A 6171-nucleotide genomic window follows, 5' to 3' on the forward strand; every position below is an offset into this window, starting at 1 on the left:
AATTAACCAAAAAAAAAAATCTTATATACAACATTTACTACCTAAACATATAATTGTTTCTCATCATGCATAACTTAGTAACCCAAAAAAATTAAACAAACACTAACTTTAATAAATAATGGATTTACTAACACATTTTTATGTTTAAAACAAAAATAAAAATAATATATATAAAATAAATGGGTGATGGATCGGGTGATATACGGGTGGTGGGTCGGGTGATGGATGAAAACACATCACCCGCATCCATCACCCGCTTCACCCATCACCCGCTTTTCATCCATTTATTTCGGGTTTTCATCCGTTTAATTAGAGCGGGTGACCGGGTTATTGGATCATCCACTGGATATTTCCATCCCTACCCTCGGATTTGGTTGGCTACGAGCTGGGAATCAGTTTTGAGACAAACATGCTCGGCCTCCAGAGATAAGCATAGCTCTATCCCTGCGATCGCGACCTCATACTCGGCCTCATTGTTGGTTGCTATAAAACCGAACTTCAGGGCATATTCAATGCTTTTTCCTACTGGAGGTATCATCACTACTCCGGCTCCCGGGCCGTTCATTATGGAAGATCTGTCAGTGTAGACTTCCCATGTCCTTTTGGTGTCATCCAACATTTCCTGATATGAGCATTCGGCCAAGAAATCAGCGAGTGCTTGCGCTTTGATGGCGGTCCTCGGCTGATACTTGACGCCGAACTCAGATAGCTCGGCCCACGCAGCCCACGTTGGGCAGCCTTGCTTTGGCGCGCTGGGCCTGCCTTGCGGTGGGCCTGGTGTTAGGTTATGATACATATGACAATTCATAAATCATGCGGAAAAACCATTTAGCCAGGAATACATATTATTTACACATAATCATATAGCATAGTTTAGATGCATACTCTTTGTTGCGTGCCTTCCCTAGCTGCGCCCGAACCGAACTAGAACAAGTCTTTAGGACTCCAAGTGTCGTCCCTCCGTAGATAGTCCACAGCACGTCCGGATCCGCCTTAAGATTGACCAACTAGAATCGCCCTTAAGGTACTAATAATTTTCGGCACTTTTAGGCAAGATATGTGACTGAATTTTTCTCTCAAAAATAAACTTTTAATACTTGAAAACTCGTTATAAATTGTGAACCCAGGCCACATATTTATAGGGGTATGGAAAGAGAATTGGAATCCTACTAGGATACGAATTAATTAAATTAGAATCCTAGTGAAACTCTTATTTAATTAATTTATCAAATAGGATTAGGAATTTAATCATTAAACGAATCCTGTACGTTTTAGGTTTCGTATGTGAACACAAACACACACGCACGCACAGCAGCCCACGAGGGGCCCCATGCGCGCGCGCGCACAGCCCGAGCAACGCAGCCCACGACTGCCGCAGCCTTGGGCGCGCGCTGGGCCTGCCTTGCGGTGGGCCTGGCGCAGCCTTGGGCTGGCGTGTTGTGGCGCGCGTTTCCCTTGCTGGACGTGGGCCTGGCTTCGTGCTGGGCCTTCGTCTAGCAAGCTCGTCCGATGCTAATTCGTACGACGCGCTTCCGATTAATTTTCCGATTCCGGAATTCATTTCCGATACGAACAATATTTAACATTTCCGATTCCGGAATTAATTTCCGTTTCGAACAAATATTTAATATTTCCGTTTCCGGAATGATTTTTCGATTCCGATAATATTTCTGATTCAGACAATATTTCCGTTTCCGGCAATATTTCCGATTCCGGCAATATTTCTATTTCCGATAATATTTCCCGATACGTACCATGTTTCCGTTTCCGGCAACATCTACGACTTGGATAATATTTATATTTCCGATACGATCCATATTTCCGTTTCCGACAATATCATCGTTTCCGGAGTATTCATTTCTTGCCTGTGACGATCTCAGCTCCCACTGAAACCAAGATCCGTCGATTCCGAATATCCATAGATGGAGTATTTAATGCCATTAAATACTTGATCCGTTTACGTACTATTTGTGTGACCCTACGGGTTCAGTCAAGAGTAAGCTGTGGATTAATATCATTAATTCCACTTGAACTGAAGCGGCCTCTAGCTAGGCATTCAGCTCACTTGATCTCACTGAATTATTAACTTGTTAATTAATACTGAACCGCATTTATTAGACTTAACATTGAATGCATACTTGGACCAAGGGCATTATTTCCTTCAGTCTCTCACTTGTCCTTAGGGACAAGTGTGCATTTCCTAATTCCTTTGTCGCTCGATGTTTGCTCTTGAACATAAGGTAAGAGTTGTCATCCTTATTATGTCCAGAGGTGTTCCTCGGTTTCAGAGTTCAACTGATCAAATAAACAGATAATCATAGCCTATGATTCATCCGAGCACGGCCATGCATTTCACAGTTTCTAGCTCTCCGAGTGGCCTTGTACAACTTTTAAGCATCTCATCCCGATTTATGGGAGGACAATCCCAATCTTGCGATCTTGAGATTAGACTACGTTTGATAGGTGATTACCTGAGCGTTGCCTTTATAGCCTCCTTTATAACCAGTTCTCAAACAAGTAATCTCAAATCACTCAGGTATTGAGGATTTAGTGTCTAATAATTTTAATGAAATTTACTTATGACAGATTTTCATCTCTTACAGTAAAGTTTCATAGGTCTTGTCCGATACTAGTCTTCACAAAGTAAGTATCTATGCAAATGATTATGACATTGCCATGTCCACATAGTTCAAGAAACAGAACTACTAGTCATCTTGCATTCTAATCGTCTAACGTTTTCTATGCGTCCAATTTTATAGAAAACTCCGACTAGGGACCATTTTCAACCTTTGACATTCAAGTTCACTTGATAGACATTTCTTAGTCACAGGACTGGTTCTGACAGTCTATCTTGAATATATCGTCAAATTGAAGGGACTCATCATTTAATAAACCACAAATTAAATGGAAAAATGAATTCCTTTCATTTATTGTGAATGATTAACCAATAATGTTTTACAAAGATTTAAACTCTAAAACTTTAAAACATTAAACAGAGACATCAAAGCCATTCTCCAATATGCTTGATTCCCATAGCTGCAGTGTGCGAGTTGTGCTTCGCCTGCGGCAGAGGTTTAGTTAATGGATCTGATATGTTGTCATCAGTTCCAATCTTGCTTATCTCGACTTCTTTTCTTTCAACGAACTCTCGTAGAAGGTGAAATCTACGAAGTACATGCTTGACTCTTTGGTGGTGTCTAGGCTCCTTTGCCTGTGAAATAGCTCCGTTATTATCACAATACAGGGCTATTGGTCCTTTAATGGAGGGGACTACACCTAGTTCACCTATGAACTTCCTTAGCCATATAGCTTCCTTTGCTGCTTCATGTGCAGCAATGTACTCCGCTTCAGTTGTAGAATCCGCAATGGTGCTTTGCTTAGCACTTTTCCAGCTTACTGCACCTCCGTTGAGGCAGAAGACAAACCCAGACTGTGATCTGAAATCATCTTTGTCGGTTTGGAAACTTGCGTCCGTATAGCCTTTAACAATTAATTCATCATCTCCACCATAGACCAGGAAGTCATCTTTGTGCCTTTTCAGGTACTTCAGAATATTCTTGGCAGCAGTCCAATGCGCCTCTCCTGGGTCTGACTGGTATCTGCTCGTAGCACTAAGTGCATACGCAACATCCGGGCGTGTACATATCATAGCATACATTATTGAACCAATCAATGATGCATATGGAATCCCATTCATTCGTCTACGCTCATCAAGTGTTTTTGGGCACTGATTCTTGCTTAGAGTCATTCCATGAGACATGGGTAGGTAGCCTCGCTTGGAGTCCGCCATCTTGAACCTATCAAGCACCTTATTGATATAAGTGTTTTGACTAAGTCCAATCATCTTTTTAGATCTATCTCTGTAAATCTTGATGCCCAATATGTACTGTGCTTCTCCTAGATCTTTCATCGAAAAACATTTCCCAAGCCAAATCTTGACAGAGTTCAACATAGGAATGTCATTTCCGATAAGTAATATGTCGTCGACATATAATACCAGGAAAGCAATTTTGCTCCCACTGACCTTCTTGTATACACAAGATTCGTCTGCGTTCTTGATGAAACCAAAGTCACTGACTGCTTCATCAAAACGTATATTCCAGCTCCTGGATGCCTGCTTCAATCCGTAGATTGACTTCTTTAGCTTGCATACCTTTTTAGCATTCTTTGGATCCTCAAAACCTTCAGGCTGTGTCATAAACACAGTTTCTGTTAAAACGCCGTTTAAGAAAGCAGTTTTGACATCCATCTGCCATATTTCGTAATCGTAATATGCAGCGATTGCTAACATTATCCGAATAGACTTTAGCATTGCAACTGGTGAAAAGGTTTCATCGTAATCCACACCGTGGACTTGCCTGTAACCTTTTGCAACCAATCTAGCTTTGAAAACTTCAAGTTTCCCATCCTTGTCCTTTTTCAGTTTGAAAACCCATTTGCTTCCAATGGCTTGGTAGCCATCTGGCAAATCGACCAAATCCCATACTTGGTTTTTCAGACATGGAGTCTAATTCAGATTGCATGGCTTCTTGCCATTGCTTGGAGCTAGGGCTCGTCATAGCTTGTTTGTAAGTCGCAGGTTCATCACTTTCAAGTAATAGAACGTCATAGCTCTCGTTCGTCAAAATACCTAAGTACCTTTCCGGTTGAGATCTATATCTTTGCGATCTACGCGGGGTAACATTTCTAGTTTGACCATGATTCTCACCAGATTCTTCTAAAGATCTCTGAGTTTCATCCTGAATGTCATCTTGAGCATTCTCTAGAGTTTGTTGTTCGACTCGAATTTCTTCGAGGTCTACTTTTCTCCCACTTGTCATTTTGGAAATGTGATCTTTCTCCAAAAAGACACCATCTCGAGCAACAAACACCTTGTTCTCAGATGTATTGTAGAAGTAATACCCCTTTGTTTCCTTTGGATAGCCCACAAGGATACATTTGTCAGATTTTAGATGAAGTTTGTCTGAAATTAATCGTTTGACGTATACTTCACATCCCCAAATCTTAAGAAAAGACACATTTGGAGGCTTTCCAAACCATAATTCGTATGGAGTCTTTTCGACAGCTTTAGACGGAGCTCTATTTATAGTGAGTGCAGCTGTATTTAGTGCATGTCCCCAAAATTCTAATGGAAGTTTGGCCTGACCCATCATTGACCTGGCCATGTCTAGCAAGGTTCTGTTCCTCCATTCCGACACACCGTTTCATTGTGGTGTTCCAGGAGGAGTCAATTCTGATAGAATTCCACATTCTTTCAGATGGTCATCAAATTCATAGCTCAGATATTCACCGCCTCTATCAGACCGCAGTGCCTTAATCTTCTTGCCTAATTGATTCTCTACTTCACTCTGAAATTCCTTGAATTTGTCAAAGGATTCAGACTTATGCTTCATTAGGTAGACATAACCATATCTACTGAAGTCATCAGTGAAAGTGATAAAGTAGCTGAAACCACCTCTAGCATTTGTACTCATTGGTCCACATACATCTGTATGGATTAAACCCAATAGTTCATTTGCTCTTTCTCCAACTTTAGAGAAAGGTTGCTTTGTCATTTTGCCAAGTAAACATGATTCGCATTTACCATAATCCTCTAAGTCAAATGGTTCTAGAATTCCTTCCTTTTGAAGTCTTTCTAAGCGTTTCAAGTTTATATGGCCTAATCGACAATGCCACAGATAGGTGAGATCTGAATCATCCTTTTTGGCCTTTTTGGTATTTATGTTATAAACTTGTTTGTCGTGATTTAATAAATAAAGTCCATTGACTAATCTAGCAGATCCATAAAACATCTCTTTAAAATAAAACGAACAACTATTGTCTTTTATTAAAAAGGAAAATCCCTTAGCATCTAAGCAAGAAACTGAAATGATGTTTTTAGTAAGACTTGGAACATGGAAACATTCTTCCAGTTCCAAAACTAGCCCGGAGGGCAACGACAAATAGTAAGTTCCTACAGCTAATGCAGCAATCCGTGCTCCATTTCCCACTCGTAGGTCGACTTCACCCTTGCTTAACTTTCTACTTCTTCTTAGTCCCTGTGGATTGGAACATAAGTGTGAGCCACAACCTGTATCTAATACCCAAGAAGTTGAATTAGCAAGTATACAGTCTATAACGAAAATACCTGAAGATGGAACGACTGTTCCGTTCTTCTGATCTTCCTTTAGC

The sequence above is a fragment of the Spinacia oleracea genome, chromosome 4 (genome assembly GCF_020520425.1).
Source record: "Spinacia oleracea cultivar Varoflay chromosome 4, BTI_SOV_V1, whole genome shotgun sequence".
Lineage (NCBI taxonomy): Eukaryota > Viridiplantae > Streptophyta > Magnoliopsida > Caryophyllales > Amaranthaceae > Spinacia > Spinacia oleracea.